General features: G+C 38.1%; 1 long non-coding RNA gene across 1 annotated transcript; it reads left to right on the plus strand.

Annotated features, from left to right (window-relative positions):
* Positions 1-5,695: 5,695 nt before the first annotated feature.
* On the plus strand, positions 5,696-6,655 carry LOC140435629 (uncharacterized). Its single transcript, XR_011950202.1, has 3 exons — positions 5,696-5,818; positions 5,883-5,999; positions 6,056-6,655. It is a non-coding gene; the product is annotated as an uncharacterized lncRNA (long non-coding RNA).
* The last annotated feature ends 16,851 nt before the right edge of the window (positions 6,656-23,506 follow it).

Genomic DNA, 23,506 nt, shown 5'->3' on the forward strand with positions numbered 1-23,506 from the left:
TTAAGACCCATGACCCCCCCCCCCCTGAAAACAATTTCTGGATCCGCCACTGTGTGTATGTTTATTCACCTTTGAAACAGCCAGTTTTAAATTCACTTTTAAAAAATCTTTTTACACTTTTACACTTCTTTTGTATAATAATTTTGTAATTTACTGCCACCTACCTACTCTTCTTCTTTAAGTGTCATCTTCGCGACAGAGATCGGCAATCATCATAGCTATTCGGACTTTACAGACGGCTGCTTTGAACAGTTCATTTGATGTACATCCGTACCATTCTCTCAGGTTGTGCAGCCATGATATTCTACGTCTCCCTGTGTTTCTCTTCCCTTGGATCTGCCCATGCATAATCACTTGGAGAAGGTTGTATCTCTCTCAGGTGTCATCCGAGATATTCCAATTTTTTTTTCTTGTTTTGATTGTATTTAAAATTTCCTTTTCTTTATTCATCCTTTTCAGAATCTGCTTGTTTGTGACTGATTCAGAATTCTTCTATACACCCACATCTTGAATGGTTCTTGTTTTTTACTGATGTCACATTCAAAGGACAAGCTTTTATTCCATAAAACAAGGTCGAAAAAACGTGGCACACCGCCAACTATTAGCTTAAACTTTTAATCAGTTGTGTAGAGCACTCTACTTATTTTGTGAAAATTTGCTCTAGCTTTTCCAGTCTGATTTTGATTTCCTGGAAGTAATTATTGTTCCAAGATATGCATATTTGTCCATTCCTCGACATTAGTTCTGTTTATTAGAAGATTCTGTTTATTTCTTTGAGTTTTCCATATTCCCATTCATGTTGTCTTCTTGACGTTTATTGTTAGACCATATTCATTCCCATATTCCGCTACTCTGGTCACGAGTGCCTGAAGATCTCCAATATTTTCGGCTTAGATCACAGTGTCATCCGTACATCTAATGTTGTTAATAGGATCTTTATTTAGCTTTATTTTAGCTGTTTCACCCTCTAGAGCTTTTTTAGAATCTCTTCCGAGTAGGTATTAAAAAGAAATGGCGACAATTACACCACAATACGCATCCATGTCACCCCACGTCTAATTTCATTTTCCTCTTACAGCTATTCATTAACACGTACTTTTGCTCGCTGCTTATGGTATATATAAATTCGATTTAATCCTGAGGTCATTGTAGTCTGTCTTCTTTGATTTCAGGACATTCATTAATTGTTCATGGAGTACTTTATCGAATTCTTTACTGTAGTAAAGTAGTACTATCTTTGTATCAGTATATTAAGTGAAAATAGAGCTTTACGCGTTCCTTGGCCCTTGTGAAACAAAATTGTGTATCATTAATGTCTATGTCCAGTTTATGATATATTGGTTATGGATAGCCTTTAGTAGTAATTTTAGCATATGGGACATCAAGCTAATGGTGCAATAATCGCCGCATTCTCTTGCGTTTTTCTTTCTGCGTCTGAACTATAAATTTGGGTCAAGAGTGTCCTAAAATATCAATGTGCTTCTCGTCCATAATTTTTATTATTTTGATAGAAACCATGTCAGGTCCAGAGCTTTTCCCACTCTTTATTGTTTTAACTGCGTGTAATATTTCTTCTTTTGTAATCTTTTTTTTTACATCTTTAAAGAGAATAAGGAAAATCTGCATACAGACACTTGTGAATTACCCAGGTAGTGTTGGGTTCCTAATACCTTAACGAAGTTATGCCAGAACGAGATGGCTAAGGGGATTAGACCTTTGAAACTTAATCCTGCTGTCACCTGATTTCCATTATTCCTCCCACACATTCATTCACGGATTCAAACATTCTACAGTTACACTATCTTTTAAACCTCTCTTTCATTCGCCCAACGCTCGCACTCCAATATCGTATGTGTCACAGTATACGAAAGACCACAGTAAAAGCATTGATTGCACTGTGCCCTCCTAAAACTAACAAGGTAGCTACGAAAACAGCTACGCTAAAGCACATCTATTGATCCCCTAATAGGAGCTGGATTTTTTTGGGATCTACTTTGTTCTGGTCTAATAAAACTTGGAAATATTTCACCTATTTCTGGTCCAATTCAATTGGATGAATCAAAATTCACCACAACTCATTGCAATTTTAGTATGAATGATGACACTTCTATAGAGTTTTCATTAAACAATCAATTGGAAAGATTTTGGGATATTAGTGAGTATCCTCCAAGTAAGCATTTTTCTCTCGAGGAATCGTATTGTGAAAAACATTTCATGGAAAATACTGTTTTAAACCCAACTGGTCATTTTGTTGTTAAATTCCCTTTGAAGAAACCTATCAGGAAGTTAGGAGAGTCTCGATATATTGCTGAAAAACGCATTTATTCACTAGAAAGAAAATGTGCTAAAAATCTTGATTTAAAAATTCAGTACTTGAAATTTATAAATGAATATGGATATGGGATAGATGACATTGGTTGCTAATTCAATGCTATTTTTTACCTCATTATTGTGTTTTTAAATCTGATCGCACTACTACCAAAGTGAGAGTTTCATAATTTGATGGTTCTACTAAGACTACTTCTGGGCTTTCCTTAAATAATCTTATGATGGTCGGTCCTGTGGTGCAGGATGATATATTTTCAATTCTATTTCGTTTTAGAAAGCACAACTTTGTATTGGGAGGTGATATTGAGAAAATGTACCGGCAGGTACTAGTTGATCCTAAACAGCGTTCACTGCAACGCATTCTTTGGCGAAGTGATCCTTCTGATCCTGTATATGTGTATGAACTAAACACTATTACATATGGGACAGCATTGGCTTTATTCATTGCCATCCGTTGTCTGTATGAAGTAGCTTATAATATTCCAGACACACATCCTTCCATTAGAGTCATTCTAAAGGATTTCTATGTTGACGACCTGCTCACAGGTGAATCAACGATTGAAGGGGTTCAACATATAAACTCTATTTTGTCAATCGTTTTAAATAATTTTGGATTTCCAAGTAGAAAATTGAAACTCTCTTGAAATTGCAAACTCAATTAATGACCCTGAATCATTTGTCAATTTGGGCATAGATGAACCTACAAAAACCCTTGGACATTTATGGCATCCCAAAATTTAATAGTTAACGAAATAATAAATAAAATAAATATATTAGCGGGATAGAAAAGTAGGATTTGACAAAATAACAGAATAATTGGATTTTACATCAAACATTTTACGTTTTATATTAAATTAAAGTCATAATCAAAATGTTTTATTTATAAACCAAATTAAGAAATAGTTAAAGTAAATAACAATAAACTTTTTGTTAGAGTAAGTGTTCGATATGTCCACCATTTTCATTATTTCATTTGTCAATACATTTCATAAAAGATCGTCTCATATCAAATAGCATCATTGGTTCTAAAGAAACTGCTGCAGTATTTATAATAAGTATTAAAAGTATAATAATAAGTATTCTTTTGGGATTCTTATGCATTAAGTAATTATATTAATATCTCACCACATGACCAAGGAATATGCCTACCACGAACAATCCAACGTTCAGGAAAGTTGTATTTAAGTATGTTCCCACTGCCCTCTCTCTATAATGTGGTGGTGTACCATCTTGCATAAACCACATATTTCGCCTTAAGTTTGATGACAATTCTTTCAATAAATCAAATAAAATCATTTTATAAAAAATGTAAATAAATCTCACCATTCAAATTACAAGGTAATTCGCATGTCCGTAAAAAATAATTACCAATTATTCCAAACCATACGTTTATTTAAAATTCATGTTTAAAATGCATATCGTATGGTTTGGTACCATTTGTATTATTTTTTATGGACATGCGAATTACCTCGTAATTTGAATGGTGAGATTTATTTACATTTTTTATAAAATGATTTTATTGATTGGTACACCACCACCTTATAGAGTGCAGTGAGAACATAATCAAATACAACTTTCCTGAACGTTGGATTGTTCGAGGTAGTCATATTCCTTGGTCATGTGGTGAGATATTAATATAATTATTTAATTCATAAAATTCTAAAACGAATACTTTATTATTATATTATGTTTATTATATATATTATACTTATAATACTTATTAAAAATTAATACTGCAGCAGTTTCTTTAGAACCAATGATGCTATTTAATATGAGACGATCTTTTATGGAATGTATTGACAAATTAATTAAAGAAAATAGTGGACATATCGAACACTTAATTTGACAAAAAGTTTAATGTTATTAAGTTTAACTACTTCTTAATTTGGTTTATTAATATAATATTCTGATTATGACTTTAATTTAGTACAAAACGTAAAATGTTTGATGTAAAATCCAATTATTCTGTTATTTTGTCAAATCCTACTATTCTATCCTGCTAATATATTTATTTTATTTAATATTTCGTTAACTATTAACTTTATTGAATTCATTTTATACCAAAATTCAGAAGTATTGATGTTTTTGTCTAATTTTCTTTCGTTGTCTGGAGTAATTGCGTTAAATCTGAATTAAGTAGTTTATTTGTAAAATGCGATTATCTCGAAAACTGTTGAGTTTTGAAGTTATTAACAAGTATACCTTTTTTTTGGTAAAATATTGTATCTTTAATATTTTTTATCACAAACACCGGTAACTTAAAAAGCAAAAAAGTTAAGTGCAAATGTACGCCACATATGTGGCATATGTGGCGCCCTTTATCAGCTACATTAAAGTATGCATCAGATTATAATTTCTGATGATCAAAAGTACCCAGTTATGAATTTTTGTACATAAATGTTCACAAACATAAAAGTTATAGTGAAAATGAAAATTTTTAATTTCCACTTTAACACCCTGTATCTTTCTTAACATCAACATTTTGTTAAAGCAATTTGATTTAAATCGAAATATTTTAAAGTGTAGAATCTATGGTTTCTTTTTGTACAATTACTTAAGGACCACCCTGTATATATATATATATATATATATATATATATATATATATATATATATATATATATATATATATATATTTTACCTCAAAGCTAAACTGTATTAATGCAATTTTTTTGAAAAATTGTATTATTTCACTTTCTACATAACAGACTTCACATCTTTCATATGCAATACCTATGCAAATCCTATTTAATGGTTCCAAAGATAAGTGACCATAAAATAATTGTATTAAGTCCCTCAGTAGTACCGAGCTAAACAGTCGATTACACTTAATACCCAGCAATATATTAGTGGAGTTAATATACATGCACGACGTAAAACCGCAGTGTGGCACTGTAGTCAGTCTGTTTATGCTATTTCAAAGTGATCGTGTGTGTTTAGTAACCTTCTAAATAATGCGTACCAGAACAGACAAAACTGTGAAAAAAGCTTTAGAAAAGCATTAAAAGGTATGCTTTACTCCTTTGACGCAATGAACTGATTCTGTGGAAAACAATCAAGCATTATTCTATTCATCGGCGATAAATGAATCTAACCTCAAAATAGGTAAGTACGTCTTAACAAATTTATTAAAAATAAAAAATTATTAGTCTTTATTATTACATAAAAACTTAATAGGAATTTAGGTATTTGGGCGATTTTACGAGGTATTTTAACCGAAAATCCTTGTATTAGAAATGGAAATACACAATAATTACTTTAAGACCGACAGACTGTATTAACTCCATAATTCGGTTTATAACTTTAATATTAAATGTAGTTATCAAATTAGGATAACAGTAATTATGTTTCAGGAAAAGTCGGCGATCCTGATGAAGGTACAAAAAACCAAAATATGCCTATTAAAATTATTTCTAATGTGTTAAAATTGCGTCACCTGTATCTTGTGAAGTTGTTATAGACAATGTTTTGCCATCTGTTTCAAGCAAAGGTATAACACAATTATTTCGGTTTTTGTAATTAAATAAAATAGGTACACGTTTTATAATTTTTAGAAAATAATTTGCTCATATCCTTACATGGAAATTACACTAATAGTATAATATCAACCCTGAATGATGAATCCACAAGTATTAATACACAAAATGTTGTAGAACTTGTCTCAACAACAGGTATATTTATTTATACTTCACAATTTCCTATTTAAATTTAATATTTTTTTGTTTAGTTTCAGAAAATAGAATCGTTGCACAGACTGCTTTACCCATCACGTGTAGTCCTCAAAGTATGGCAATTGTAGTGCAAGATAGAGAAGAGGTAGATCATGTAGATTTACGCTTGGACTCCGATGACTCTATCAAGGATAAAACATATGGACCAACTGACAACGAAAGAGATAATTCTGAAAGTGAGTCAGATAATCAAAAACTCCCAGGTAAAAAAAGAAAATCAAATCCTCTACGTTGGAAACGGAACGTTCGTAAAAAACAAGTGGCAGGTGGTAACAAACGCCAAACCAAGAATACAGTTTTGCAATCGAAGTAACTTGGAGCTCCATGTAAAGAAACCTGTAGCGTTAGGTGCACAAAAACTATAACTGAAGATAAAAGACGTTACATACATTCTGAATTTTGGGATCCTAATAAAAACATCGACATGAAAAGAAAATTGTAGCATCAATGATAGAATGCTTACCGGTGAGACGTATCCGAGAAACAACAGAAGCACGCTCTGGCATAAGGGAGTTTACCAGGCATTATTTATTATATTTTAACCATGTAAGGAATAAAGTTTGTCAGAAATTCTCTTTTTCTACCTTAAGTGTATACCCGAGACATTAGTTACAACAGCTCTTGCGAAGAAAAAGGAATGTGGAGTAATTAATACAGATCAAAGGGGTAAACGTGAGAATGTCATTAAAATTCCCGAATTCATCAAACAAGGCATTCGGGATCATATTAGCAAGTTCCCAATTGTAGAACCGCATTATTCTAGAGAGCGTTCTCAGAAAAAATACCTTGATTGTGAACTAAATATTACCAGAATGTATGAGATATACAGATCTGAGTTAATGGAAAGCAATACATCCGAAGAAAACATTGCTAAACTTTGGCTGTATTCCGAAATATTTAACACAGAATTTAATCTTTCATTTAAACTTCCATACAATGACACGTGTGATGAATGTGACAGATTAAATTTGACCAAAATTCAGATGGTAGAAGGAAAAGAAAATATTGAATATTATCAACAACATCTTTTGGAGGTATGAATTAAAAAGACTTGATAAGGAAATAGCAGCAACAAGTGATGGAACAATAAAATTATTGACACTGGATTTACATAAATACCTGCCAACGCCTGTTCTAAGTAACCAGCAGAGTTTTTATAAGCTCAAGTTATGGACATACAATTATACGATTTCAGACACTTCAGGTAATGTTACGTCTTGCATGATGTGGGATGAATCAAAGTCTGAACATGGAGCAAACGAAATGGCTTCGGGCTTTTTGAGGTGAACTGAAGCTATAAATGAAAATGTAAGAGAGATTACTGTGTGGTCCGACAACTGCCCATCCCAGAACAGAAATATGATAATGGTCATGCTTTACTTTTGGGTACTTTATAAGTATCCACAGACAAAAATTATAAATCACAAGTTTTTGTTACGTGATCATACCCATTTAGAAGTGGACAGTGATCATTCTCTTATTGAAAGAGAACGAAAAAAATACCCTTTTTAAAAATCATGACTCCCTGGGATTGGCAGCAGCTAGCACGACTTTGCTGTCGTTTTAAAACATTCAATGGAATTTATATGGAACTGAATGACTTTAAGGATTTTAAGACTCTTTACAACAACTGTTCACCTTTTATTATAAGGAAAAAAACTGAGCAAAATACAGACTTTCGTATGTCAGATGTTGTCCACTTGCAAGTACGCTGCTATAATTTAGGATTACTTGTTTTCAAAACTAATTTTAATCCGGAAACATTTCAATCTGTTGATCTTAACAGAAATACTAGGCGTGTTGTGTTTCCTGCGTTCCTGCCTGTAATTCGCGATAAGCCAAAGAAAATATCTATAAAAAAATACACACATCTGAAAAGTTTGCTCACCTGGGTGCCAAGTGAATTTCAAAATTTTTATAAAAATTTATTCCACTCCGACAAAGTAGATGAGGATTTATAAATTTTTTCCAAAACAATTCATAATCACAAACTCATGATCCTTTTAGTTTCGTTTTTCGTTAATTTTGTTCACTCATTTTATTTTACAGATATGACTTGTTTATTTCATTTAATTAAATAAAAAGAAGTGTTCTTAAAGAGCTATAAAAATAACAAATAAACTAACATATAGTATCATTTATACCTCTCAAATGGTGTTTATAACATAGTAGAAGAAAAAAAAATAAAAATTCTATTTAAAATTTATTCTTTATATTTCTTTTAATCTGCTCTCCTGTAAAATTCAATTTTGTGAGTTAATACAGTTTAGCTCTGAGGTACAGATATACCTATACATATATATATATATATATATATATATATATATATATATATATATATATATATATATATATATATATATATATATATATATATATATATCTTGTCGTTTCCTCATTGCTGAGGATCGTGATTTCCTACAATGCGGGCTGTCAATTCTCTCCATCTCTTGCGATTTTGGGCTGCTCTCATGGACTCGGAGAACGTCTCTCCAGTGGCTTTCTGTACTTGATCTGACCATCGGATAGGTGAGCGTCCTCTGCCTCTACGTCCTTCTACGTTTCCGCACACAATTAGTCTTTCTAAGTTGTCATTGTCTCTTCTCGCAATGTGGCCAAAAAACTTTAAAACATTTGCAAGACACTGAGAGGAGAGTCTGGTCTGAATGTTTAGCTCTTCGAGAATCGACTGATTGGATCTGTGCTCCGTCCACGAGACGCGTAGCATTCGTCTCCAGCACCACATTTCGAATGCGTCAATCCTTTTCCTATCCTCTGATTGTATTGTCCATGTTTCGGCACCGTAACTGAAGATTGAAAAAATGAGTGTCCGTACCAGTCTCATTTGAGTTTTTTGGATAAAGAGCGGTCGTTCCATATTTTTGACAGTCGACTCATCGCGTTCTTGGCCATCCCTATTCTTCTGCGAATTTCCGTATGGGAGGAGGCTGTATTGCTTAAGGAAGATCCTAGATACGTGAACTCGTCTACTTTCTCGAATTGATTTAGGGCGCCTGTTGTTTGGAGGATATTCGCGTGGTCCACAATCATGATTTTTGTTTTCTGATTATTAATCTTGAGCCCACACTTGTTGCTTTCGGTTTCTACTCTCTTTATCAGTCTCGACATCTCCTCTTCAGATGTTGCTATCAGTGTTGTATCGTCTGCGAATCTTAAGTTTGAGATCTTTTTTCCTACAATGGAGATGCCGCCTCTCCATCCATCGAGTGCGTTCCTCATTATGTATTCTCCATATAAATTGAACAGGTCTGGAGATAGTATGCACCCTTGTCGTACACCTCTGCTGGTTTTGAAGGTATCAGATTGCTGGTTTTCAATAATTCTTATTTTAACTGAGTTATCTTCATATAAGTTTTTAATTATATATATATATATATATATATATATATATATATATATATATATATATATATATATATATATATATAAATTAATAATAATAATAATGAAGGTAAACATCGTGCCAGTTCAAGTTCACATCTGGTTAATGAATGTTTAAATATTAAACATTGATGGTTATATTAATTACAAATTATTTATATTATATGTTAAGACTATTTTTCGTTTGAATACTTATGTGTTAAAATCGTACTACACATTCTACTTTTAGAAGAAATTATTATCAATGGGGATTAAAAGATTGAGAGAAACGTCTCCATTCCTTTTTACAAACAAATTTTCTTCGTCCCTTATCTTTCTAATCTATGCTTGTTTACCATTAGATATGATATAAACTATTTACAAATCTAATTTTACAACAAAAAACTTTATAAGAACTAGTTATTTTAACTTAATTCTATGCAGAGTGATTTTTTAGGATATGTCTTTACTAACCCAAAAATTCACTTATTGTACGAATATATTTTATTTATTTATTTATACTAACTGATATTAATTATTTACATTAGAGATCTCTATTGACGCTCACAATTTAGAAGTTACTTTACAATTTCCATTACTTCAAAGATATCAAATGATTACAACTTCGGTAACTTTGTTAATGCTTGGTTACATGGCATTATTGACAATTTTAATGTATCTTCTTACATTTTTTCCATATGCAAGAAAGACCAGACTTGAGGGAACTCACTGCCGTAGCCAGCTCATCCAAAGTAAAAAATATCTCACTCTTAGCCTCGACGTCTCTCCGTACACTATTCCAATGTCCTTGTGGAAACAGTTTGGTGACTGTCTTCAACTTCTGAGCCAAAGGCATATTATATGGAGCACAGGAGTCGAAGTGCTTCATTGAATTATTATACCCTTTACCCAAGATGTCGTCTTCCAACTTGTCACACAGTTCCCTTCAGAGCCGATTTTTTTCGGCTCAGATCCCTCTATTCAATTTCTTCTTTCTCACACGGTAAGGCGTACCCACACGTTCCACCTCCTCTGCCCTCTGACATATTGTCACTCTTGTCAAGTGCCGACAAAGGGTCATGCACTCGCTTCTCAGTTGCTATATTTCGACACCACCAGTAAGAAATTCTTCCCGCATGCTCAGTTCTAATTATACTGATATGCATCGCGGCTTTCATAACCTGCTGGAGGCCTTTTACCAAATCTGTAATACGTCGAGCCCCATGTACCTCCCATCTAATACTCTCATCATACACACTCCAGTCCACCTGATACCCCCGATCACTCAATAGGCAAGATTTGAGTATACGCCCAACATCCCCCGTCTAACCAATCGAGGAGCCGATAAATTGGTGTTCCGTGCCAATATAGTCCGCCAGTAATGCCCAGTTCTTGACACACCGTTTTGCTTTCTGCGTAGCGAGGTGACGTCGATGTACGATCTGGAATCGCCTCTTACAAATATTGGCTCCAAACTTGTGTTTAAAACCACTAGATCTAGTACCCAGATCCATTCCATTAACATTTGTTTCCACGTGCTGGTGAACGGCGAACCCCATTCGGCAGATTTTGCGTTGAATTCGCCGAGCACCACGCACTCGTTACCCAGTCGCCTTACCTATTCCATATTTGCATTTAACCTATTCTCGTACTTATCTATCGCTCTATTCGGTGAAATATAGCAGCAGACCAGATTAAGTCCCTCCATTCTCACTGATAGATAGGCCACATAAGCATCGATGCCATAGACTCTTAATTTGTGATTTCAGATATGCACACTGACGACAGCGGCGTCATTTACAAACCAGCCTCGATTCCTGACCAACGTAGGGTTTGTTTCTGCCGCCACGAGAAGATTATATCTCCCCTCAGTATTAGAAGCCTGGGCGAGATCATGGGACAGTCTCGCCCTGTCTATATTAGTCTAGAGAACCCTCAAACCCTCAGCTTAGCACCGCGATTCATTGCTATGCTAAGAGGATGATATGCGCCTCTTTATGGCCCACGTTCGGAGCAACTAACTATTCGTCGACCAAGTGTCTGAAGTTATTACAGTCTCTCAATTCACTCAAATGATCCTTTACATTTACTTAAGGGTGTGCCCTTCTTAGTCTCATCCCCTTCAGTCGTTTCTTCTTTGGCAATACATTCGCAACATTCTCTCCACGATGGTGCAGTATTAAAAATGAGTCCCTCTCTGGACTGTGATTTTACCTCGACGCCGGTGGGAGGGCCGAGTAACTGGTCTTGGTCCCTAATATTGTAAGGGGAACACGACCGGTGAAACCAAGAACAGTCCAGCGTCCGGTGTCGTCGCACCGGGTGGTCGCCGGACTTCGCCACCGGACGCCAAAAGGCGCCGCAACTACTCCCAAATTGCGACACCTTCCACACCTCTTTTTACCACCCCTACCGATTCCTTATTTTCCCGCACTGCAGGGGAGGCAGCAACTGCGCGAAAATTCCAGGTAGTCTGCAAAGCTCCCTAGGGGGGAGCAGTCAATCCCAGTTGCTCCGCCATATTCTTTTCCCTCTCATCTAACAACATTTACAAAGCGAGGGATTCCCTCCCCCTTCCTTTCTCCCAAATCTTTAATCCAACCTCAGGAGACAACCTGTCGCAAAAAAAAAACCGATGGAGAAAACCAGCGGGAAAAACCCGGAATCCAAGGTGTGAGACACCGTGCTGAAGGATGAATGGCCACACGACACGTGGTCGAGAACGGTTCCCTTGGGGCATCTGGCGACACCCCATTGTAAATAGCCTTACTGCCGCAAGCGGGGCTCTGCGACAGCGGACAGGTTCCTTCCCTAGCTACTCGTGGGAACAGTATGAAAAAAATTTCCTTACTGCAAAAAACCGGTGGCGACCCGTCCGGTATAACGGGAAGATTCAATAGGGAAAAAGGTGGCAGGGAGAGGACGTACTCTCTTCCTGATAGCCTTGATTTACCTAAGACTTCGGGGGCTAAGCGGAAACTTAGCTCGCCGAACATAGATTCCAAACTATACAAAAAAAGGAGAGTTCGGAATACTTATCCTTAATCGAAAGCATAGAGATGCAAGAAAAACTGACCGAAGACCTCTACAAATTAATTGGGGAGGTTCCTAATACTACTAATAAAATAAAAGATGTTGCCCAAAGACTAAAGAAGAATGTAGCAACCTTTAAAAAGGAATCTATTAGAAAGTGGTTGGAAAACTACAGATTCGAAGCGACAGAAAAGATGCTCATTGATGCGGACGTACAGACTGAACCATGCGCGGTCCACACGACGTGTTAAATGACTAGCAAAATAATACAGACAGACCCAAGCCTGGCTGAGGGGATCACTACAAGTAAACCCCTAACCGCTGAGATTTCAACGCAGACTGACCCTTGGCATGGACCGGGGGTCAAGTCTGTTTTGAAATCAATAGATCATATAGATTCTCCCCAAACGTGGAATAAATATAAAGACTGGGAATGGCCAGAGAGCCTTTTCAAGAGATCCACTGTCGTAGTCGGAAACTCTGTTAATGCCCCAGATACCCTCACTAAGGTGGTCCTGGTTGAGCCCTCCGATCCAAAGATGGAGAGGAGTGTTCAACGTTTATATAGAGACCGGTACCCTGAACTAGAGCAACTGGACGAAGATTTTGACATCCTCGAAATTAGGACTGCCTTCCGGTCCAAGGTCTCAGCTGACTTGGTCAGGAAGGTAATCAAGGTTAAGAACGCGGCAGATGAACAGACACTCTGGGACAGGCTGGTCCAAATTAAGGACGAGATAGGTAATGCAGGCAAAGTGGCGCTCCATCATGTGAGCTTTCTTTCGGTCCAAGACCTGAGGAAGATGTGTGAGTGCATCTTCCAACATACAAACACAACAGCGTACATTTATACCACTGCTACATCTATTAGTCGGCCTACATACGGCATGATTGTATCTAAAAAGGACACAACATATAAAGATCTTCTTACCACAGTCAAGACTGCTGTGAACGTGGCGGGTGCCACAGACGTCATCCGTACCCTTAGGAGCACAAAGGATGGAAAACTGCTCATCACCATGAATAAGGACCAAGGTGCTCTGAAGCAAATTAAAGCTGCTCTAACGGACAAAAATAAGGGCATGACCACCCTGCAGCTGGGTGTGGAGAGGCTGGTGACTATCCATGTCAAAGGAATGGAGCTAGGCACCACAGAAGATCAGCTAAAAGAAGCTATTATGGCGCAGTCTGGTTCATGGGATGAATCCTGGAAGGTCTCAGAAATGAGACCTTTCAGAGGCGATACGCAGGCAGCCTCAGTAATTTTGTCTAAGACAGCCGCGGAGATTCTCCTCCAGGGACAGTACCTGCGAGTTGGCATGGTATGCTGCAAATTAGAAAAACGGCTGAGGGTGCCTAGATGTCCCAGGTGTTGGTCCTTCGATCACACCCAAGATAACTGTAACGGGCCGGACAGGAGTGGGTCCTGTTTTAACTGCGGTAAAACGGGACATGAATCTAAATCATGTCAGTCGACGGCTAGTTGCGTCCTTTGTGATGCACCTCACAGATGTGGCACCACGAACTGCCCTAAGTTCAGGACTGCACTTCAAACAGTTCGGAATTCTGAGAAGAATCAAGTCCAAGCAATCGCCGGGTCCAGTTACGGAAGCCCCCTAGTTCCTAAGACCTAAAAAAAAAGACAAGGGTAGGATTTTGAAATGGCTGCACAAGGGACAAAAAGACTAAAGATACTCCAAGTAAACATCGGGAGGGCCAAAATGGCACACCAACTGATATATGCAAAAGCCCTCGAGATTGGAGCAGACCTACTTGTTGTCCCTGAGCCCAACAAAACCATTACTAAAAACAAAGGCTGGATAGCGGATATAAACGCAGATGTCGCTATATACATAATGAATAAGAATGTATGCATAAATAAGATTGTCAAGAAAGAGGGGCACGTGTTAATTAAAATAGGAAGCCTGGCTATTATTGCCTGCTATATCTCTCCGAAAATCAGCCTGATGCGCTACAAAGAACAGGTCGAGAATATCATAAGGACATCACAAACATATCGGGATTTTATACTTGCTGGCGACGTGAACGCCAAATCAATCATATGGGGGTCTCCCAGAAATGACCATAGAGGGGAGATGTGGAATGATTGGATATTCGCAAATGACCTAGTAGTGCTAAACAATGGAAAACCCACATTTGTGAGAGGAGAGAGTCGAAGTCACATAGATATTACCCTTGTGAATGAAAGTTATGCCAGAAAGATTGCGGGCTGGGAGGTGTTGGAGGATAATCTCTACACTTTTCAAAGATACATAGTCTTTGAAACTGGCATCAAGGTCTCGAAGATCGGCCGGAAAAAAGTAACCTTTAATAAAGAAGCTTATACGAGGCAGATAAGTAACCTACAAGAAGACGACACTACCGAATTCTAAGATTTCAGACAGAAAATTATAAATGCATACACTTTAAGTAGCTCCACCGAGAACGTCACATATACAGTGCCATACTGGTGGAATGATGAGATCCAGAGCAAGAGAGCCGAATGTTTAGACTCAGGCGTACGGCACAAAGGTATAGGACTCCACAACACACTGAAAATTACAAGCGAGCTAAAAAAGAATTGGGCAGAGAAATTAAACGGGCAAAGCACTCTTGCTGGCATAACCTATGCACAGAACTAGAAGATGATGTATGGGGCGAAGCCTATAGAATTGTCACAAAAACATTAAGAACAGAGACCCCATACAGCCTTTGTGCAAAAAAACGAAAGGAAATAGCTAATACCCTATTTCCTGCTAAGCCCCCACAGCAGTTCACTCAAAATAATGTCAACGTTCGACCTGTTGATTTTTCGGCTTAAGAAATAGCAATAGCGACAAAAAGTATTAAATTAGGAAAACCAGCTGGTCCTGATGGTGTGCCTCCTGAGGCGATAAAGATCATCATAGAGAAAAATCCTGAGATGGTTCGGAGGATCTTCAATGAACTTCTCCAGAAGCAAATGTTTCCCATAATGATTAAACAGGCAAGACTGACGTTAATACTTAAACCGGGCAGGGATCCCGAGATTGCCAACTCATACAGGCCGATCTGCCTTCTAGACAGCCTGGGGAAATTTTATGAAAATCTTATTAAAAATCGCCTAGAAGACGAATTACAGATAAATGGAAGTATATCTGACAAACAGTACGGATTCAGGAAATCTAGATCATCCATCGATGCGGTAAAAGAAATAGTTGACACTGTAAAAAGGACGAGGAAGAAATGGGCCGCCCTCGTGATGTTTGATGTGAGAAACGCTTTCAACTCAGCCAACTGGGGTCACATTATCACCTCACTGGAAAAAGCAAATGTGTCAGATTATTTGATCAATATAATTAAGGACTACCTCAATGAAAGGTATGTCCAAGTGGCAACACCTAAAGACCTGAAAACATCAGCAGGTGTACCGCAAGGATCCGTACTAGGACCAATGCTTTGGAACATTTTATATAATGAAATCCTAGAAATCCACTATGGAGCAGAGACCAAAGCTATTGCATACGCAGACGATTTAGCTCTACTCATTCAGTGTAACAATAACTTGGAGTTAGAAATGTTAGTCAACAGAAGCTGTAGAAAAGTCAAAAGATGGATGGTGAAACAAGATCTAGAGTTGGCAACAGAAAAAACAGAAATTCTGATCTTGAAAGGCCCTAGAGCCCGCCCAAACCTGGCTTTTGTAGTAGGTAGTACAAGTATAGAGCCTACGTACTGTGCTAAATATCTGGGCATCCAACTAGACACAGGTCTAAGATTTACAAAGCACCTGATGAAAGTAGTCCAAAGAGCAGAAGAGAGAACCGCGGCATTAATAAAAATTATGCCAAATATCGGCGGTCCAAGTGCCCTCAAAAGAAGAATGTACCTTCAGATTGTGCATTCTACCCTCTTATACGGCGCTCCCGTATGGTACGAAGCCTTGAGAATGGCTAAGTATAAAGAACTGCTTGCAAAGGCACAAAGGAAGCCTCTACTAAAGGTAGCAAGCGCATACCGGACTACTTCTACGATTGCCCTACAGGTCATAACAGGTACGCTCCCCATTCACCTCATAGCTAAAGAAAGAGATACTTTATATAACAGAGAAAACGGTCATTTACCGGAAATAAAATTCGAAGTAAGATCACATATGCTCCAAATATGGCAAAATGAATGGGAGGCACAAACGGAGAAGGCACAATGGACCAAAATGCTAATCCCTGATGTGGTAACTTGGTCTAAATGTAGGTTCAGAAGGTTAAATTACTTTTTTACACAATTTCTCACCAGCCATGGCTCCTTTAGGTCGTACACGTATAGAATAAAGAAGACAACAAATGATTTGTGTATAGACTGTGGTGTCATAGACGACGCAGAACACTGCATTTTTGCTTGCACTACTTTCCAAAGAGAACGGAATAATCTAATATCAAGGCTAGGAGCGATAACGCCCAACAATCTGATACAGAAAGCGACGCAAAACAAAGAATCCTACGATGTTACTGTCGACATAATTACGCAAATTATAAAGAAAAAGGAGACGCTAGAAAGAGCGAGACAGGAACAGGGTGGTTGAGGTAACAAATTACATAATACGCTGTCATGAGTTCTTTACAGCTCGGCTGCACGACGGAATAGACGGCACCTTTACAGCCAGATCTGTAATTATATTACGTACGTAGTTTTCACGACCTCATGCCTCTTTTAATTCACATTCCTTCCTTGTCAGGCTGAACACACCTGCACTTTTTATGAACCCATATTTTGTTTCCCCACAATTACCGTCTCTGCATATCATTTTAAGTGGTTCTTATCGTTTTTAGGTAAGAACCCCTTTACAATTTTCTCCCAAATTTTCAGACTGCACAAGGCATCTCAATGTTTCGTTCACCGATTGAACTCGTCCGGGGGTGCCTTGTCCGAAAAAGGGGTGGTTTTAGTTGGTAGGCGACTGGTCAGGGATGCATGTGGCGCATATAATCCATACTTTTGATGCTATGTCCTAGCATGTGCTCCTTTCCGGATCGAATCCAACAGTACTAGGGACATCTTCCCTAGTCGGTTTAGAACCTTTCCACCTCAGTCCAAAAAAAAAAGTATTAAAAATGAATAAAGAACTTATCATCGCTGGTCGTCACTTTTGCAACGCAGGCGGACATCGAGGCGTAAACTTGTCTGGCCCCTTCTACCATCTCACTACCATCCTCCAGCTCGAGGAATCTCTTGACTTTTACACTCGCTTGATGATAATACTATTCCTGGCACACAGGCCCGTCCTGAACTCTTGTAGGACTTCGACGTAAGTTTTGCCCGTTGTCTTCTCTACAATCACCACTCTATGTCTAACCTTGGACCTAATCACCGCCTTTTCCAAACACTACGACCTACAAGTTCCTGTCTTTGAACGCCCACTCCGCAAGCTTCCTAGATAGTCCAGTTCCCAGAACTGCCTGAGCGGCAATTCCAACACTCGTCTTCCCATACTGTTCCATTCTCTCCCCCAGTAGCTTACATACCAACAGGAACTGCAATGCCGCGGAATCCTCTCCCCTTCCGAGGATGATCTTGTATATGCACTTTTACGTGCAAACCTGTTGCGCATCCTCCTTTACTACTCGCACCCCGAGAACATTGTTGCCACGCCTCCGCTGACATCTCCAATTACCATTACCCCCGGCAGTTTTCGGTATATCTCCCGAAGCTTGCCGCTCATTTGCCGTGTCCACGGATCCACGGCCATATCGCCAGCGGATTCGAGGGAACTATGCTCACACATACTTGTCTTCTCAAAGAACAGTTCCGGCCATTCTTGACTGAAAAAATCCATAATCTAGTCAGCGCCCTTACACTTATCCCAACCCTTTCGAATTTCGTTCGACCTCATTCTCATTCACCTGCAGGTCATCAGACGCTTTAGCCTGCACACCTGTCTTCCTTTTATTACCTTCGAGGAGAGACGCCTCCATCTGCGTTTCTGTTAAAGCCACATGCTTTGTTGGTGCCTCTTTTTCATTATGCCCCTGTCTACAGGTCGACGAGAAGAGCTTCCCGACACGGTATATCACCCTCTCCAACCCACAGAACAGGGTGTTGATCTTTTTACACCAGAATTGATGTCTTGCTGTCATATGGGCCCTGAAGCGGTTCAAACATTTCCTGCAGGACCAGGCCTTCACATTGTACACTGACAGCAGAGCTCTACTGTGGCTGGATCGCTACAAGTCCGATAAAGCCAAGTTGTCACGATGGGCTCTGCTGCTACAAGAGTTCAACTTCAAGGTGATCCACGTAGCCGGTAGAGACAACCAGCTGCCAGACCACCTATCACGCCATCCGACCACCGAGGAGGAGACGATCCACGACCCTGACGCTGAAGTCGACCGCCTAGCCTGGCCACAGCAACCAATGATGGAAGACAACACCTTCCCGTTGCTGTGCCTCCTAGAAGCCCAGGAAGATGGTGCCAACCACCCCATCCTGGACGACCTTAACGACATGCCGCTGCAAACCCGCATCCAGAGGGCACATCAAACCCACCATGGAGTGCAGCGGTTCATCACTCGTTGGCGTCGAATTCAGACCAGAGGGCCTCGTGATGACGTCGAGACAAGCCTCCTCGACGAGTTCCTGGTAGAAGACGACACTGCCTACTACCTCCAGGATGGCTCAAAACGACTCCTTGTCCCTGGTTGCTTCCGAGCTGAGGTTCTGCAAGTTTACCATGACAGTGAGGAAGCTAACCATCCGGGACAAGAAGAGACGTCCCGGGCCATCCGTGAACTTTACTTCTGGCCCACCATGTCCAAAGATATCATCAACCACATCAGATCTTGCCTGAAGTGTGCCACAACGAAAGCATCAAAGAGACAACCCAGAGCTCCGATAGTTCCGAGGGCCCCCGTCAATCCATGGGAGAGGATCTCATTCGATGTTCTAGGTCCCTATCCTCCTGCTCGAGGAACAAGGAACCGCTATATCCTCCTGGCCACGGACTGCCTCAGCAATTGGGTTGAGTACCGATGCACCACCTCGGCAAAATCAAGAGATATCACGTCCTTCCTCCAGGACGAAATCTGCAATCGATGGGGACGACCGAACACCATCATCACGGACAATGGCTCCCAGTTTAGAACACCAACCTGGGAGAGGTTCCTGCGTCGTCACAACATAGAGCACGAAAAGGCGCCCATATACCACCAGAGGGCCAATCCCGTCGAGCGCAGAGTTCAAGAGCTAAAGAAAGGACTACGGGCAAGAGTGTCATCACCTGAGGACCCCCGATGGGACTCCTACGTCGGAGACGTCGTCTTCACTCTTCGAACCAGAGCCAACGACGCCACCGGACAGACTCCTGCGGAGCTCCTACTCGGATATAGGCCAAGACGAGCCCAGGAAACCAACTTCCAGGCCAACCAGAGGGAGAACAGGGAACAACGAGTTCAGCGAGCGGTCCAAAAAGCACCGTCTACGCCAGGAACCTGTTCCCGGACAATCCTGATGCTCGTCCTCCACCTCAGTACATTCCTGGACAACAGGTGTTGGTGAGGAACCACCAGCGAGGAAACTTCGGGGAGACCTGGACAGGACCCCACTCGATCATCAGGGCAGCCGGCAACCATACCTACGAAGTCCACCGAGACAACGACGTAGACCGGCTGATCCATGTTGACGACATCCGTCCCGCACCGCCTCCACGTGTCGACGCCATCGCCGGAGAAGACGCCGAGTGAAGAAGTGCAAAGACAATCTTTTTGTTTTTCAGAGACAATTTTTTTCATTTTTTTGCAATTAACTATACAATTGTTTGCTTTCACTTTTTTATACTTATTATTGTAAACCAATGTTTTTTCAATAAAGTAAAATCACCAGAAGGATCTTCGAAGCGGGGGGGATGTCGCCCAGCCTGCTGAATTGTGATTGGTCAAATGGCAACAGTAATTGCAGCCAATCATAATTCAGAAGTCTGTTGCTCATTTTCTGAATTATCGTTGGTCGAAATGCACCCTTGCTGCAGCCAATGATAATTCTGAAAATTGGGCATTGGTCGCCGTGCTCGGTCAATCGTAAAAAGGTCCAAAACGACCGTTACGATTGACCTACTTTTTTCTGCATAAAAGAAGTGCACGACGGCCAGGAAATCAGACCGGGTCAGGATATGTCCGCTGGTCCAGCCTTCTAGGCAAGTAAGATCCTCTGGTTGATTCAGTTCCTAGAGAGTTCTTGTTTTTCTTTCAGCTCACCTCTAAAACCCGGAACCTAACGTTCCACATCTTTAACTACGGTTTGTCTACAAACCACGGCGGCCATTTTTGAAGGATTTATTTATGCTTTTTGACTTAGTCAAATTTGCTGATAAATTCCTTTAAGAGCGTCGCGATTTTTCGCCGAATTAATCTGTGTTTTTGGACTTAGTCTAAATCCTGATTATTTCGACAGGCTTACAGGTCATGTAAGAAAATTTCTCTTGCAGATTTGCTAAGTCCCTACTTTACGGGACTTTGCCACCGGACGGTGCATATATCCTTTTTTGCAAAGATTGAGATTTAATAAAGACTTCCTGTGTTGTTTTATTTTTCTCTTTCAGGCATATCGATACTTGCAAATAAACGTACATAAACTGTGTTTTATTTCCTTTTTCTTTTTCAGGTACACTGCATAAGGTTGGTATTTGATATTTAAACTTTGAATATAACTCTTTTGATATATATATATATATATATATATATATATATATATATATATATATATATATATATAACTTGTATGCTATTTCTCTTTTCTTTCTCTTTCAGGTACACTATTAAAAATAACTTGTACTTTTTTCTATCTTTGAATTAATGATATTTATTTTTCAGCTACACTGTTAAAATTTCTATTATTATTTTTATGACCTTAATACTTGTTGTTTATTTTATTTACTGCTATTTTGAATTGATATACATTATTTGTGCCTATTTGTCACCATTTGATTATTTTCTACAGGTCCAACTGACTTAGAAAATTTGTTTGAAAAATAATTTGAATTTTTGCTTATAATTATTTTTACAGTGTACTTCTTCCCCATTTTATTGTTGATTATCCCGATTGGCATAACAACCGACATTCCTGTCCTTATCCCGAGTTTCTAGCTCAACTCCTTCCTACTCCGAGTACTTTTGACAAGTGACATTTTCTATATTTACTAATTTGAATTTTGTTTATTATTAATAACTAACGTGTATTCCCTTCCAGATTCTTAGTTTAAGACTAATTAGTATAATTATTCTCCCGATTTCCGGATCAGGAGATAATTATACGTCTCTTTCAGATTCTTAGCATAAGTTATATTATATCATTTCTACTTATTATAATTACTGTGCATTTTAATTAATAAACTTTTATTACTGTGTTATTCTTTGAAAAAGGCATTTAATCCCTAGCTAGGTAATAATGGCTTCCGACAGAGAGCCTTACTCTCTGAGGTCACTCCAAGCGACGGATAGAGCGGTTAACTTGCCTTCTCCCTCTTTAGAAGAAGATGGGAGTTATATCAGTTACCGACATGCAGGGTATAAGGCACAGATCACCTACCTCTAGATGCTTCACGACAATACTTTAGTTAGATATGAAATTCAGCGCTCCAAGAGATTTGTATCGGAACTAATTCAAGCGGGAAATTACGCGGGAATTTCAAAATTTAATTTTGGTGGGAAAATTTATATAAAGCTTAAAATATTTAAATATAATTTGGTATTTAAAAAAAAATTGCATTTTAAATTTTAAAATGTGCAAATTATTTTTAAATTAAAATATACACGATACCATTTACGAAAAAATAAGGCAAAATATAATTTATTTATTTATTTAATACATATAAAACAACTTTGTACATACATAAATTTAGAATACAATAGAAATATGCTTTATTACTACTGAGAATTGTACAATTTTATGGACAAAGCTTACAAAAAGTCAGAAAAATAACAACAAAATTTAAAATGTACTGAAATTACATAAATCGTAAATATCACAAAATAAAAGATAATAAAATACACAAATTGCAAATATATTGCAAAATTTAAATAAATTGCAAATTGCATAGTTTTAGTTGCTGCATGTGATACTGAAATATATATTTATACGAATACTTTAGTTACTTGTACATAGATTGTAGATTGTGCATCTCTACTTGTTGAAGAACTTTTAACTAAAACAAAAAGTTAATATAATAATTTATACCATGATTCACTTCAAATAAAATAATTTTTATTAATTACATATCAGGGTTACTTACTTTCTGTTACATTTGCTTCCGCATACAACATTGAAATACTTCTGGGATGTAGATTAGAGCAGGAATCTAAAATCAATCAGCTATTTGTTCTCGGGAATTGCATTTTGGTACAAGCTATGACTCCATGTAAAAGCAAACTTATCTTCAAAGTGGCTGTGGCATATTCGTTTTGTTTTAAAAACTGTAGTGGAATTGTGGAATTCATCATATCAAAATTAGGATTATTTAAAACACTAAGCCACTTCCTAAATCGTATAATCTCTTTAGCAGAATTTGGTGTTGACGAATTGGTACATTGTAGGATACAACATTTATTGTGAAAAACTATATTTAACTAATTATTATTAATCTGCAAAATACTATTGAAGTCCAGGAACATTTAAACACAAACTAATTTGAGGTTGATGCTAACAATAACCCAGAGATATTAAACCAAGTTTAGTTTGATTTTTTTTACTATTAAACTATTGAACTATTAAATCAAACAATTTAGACGAATAATAACCATCCGAAATCTGATTATATTGACGCTAATCAACTACTGACACTTTGCGATTGACAATTATAATTTTTAGTTTGGCTTTAAACCTAAACTGCAGAGTATAGACTATAGACAGAGTATAGCGACATCTTAAGATTTGTATCGTACTACAAATGACATTTAGTTTAGTTTGACCTTGAGCTACCTGCGTGAAATGTCTAGTTATTAGTGGTCTGTGGTATAAGGTAAACTTTAGTCGGACGGAAAACTGAATGGTATTATAAAAGGCTCCTCAAA

The sequence above is a fragment of the Diabrotica undecimpunctata genome, chromosome 3 (assembly GCF_040954645.1).
Source record: "Diabrotica undecimpunctata isolate CICGRU chromosome 3, icDiaUnde3, whole genome shotgun sequence".
Lineage (NCBI taxonomy): Eukaryota > Metazoa > Arthropoda > Insecta > Coleoptera > Chrysomelidae > Diabrotica > Diabrotica undecimpunctata.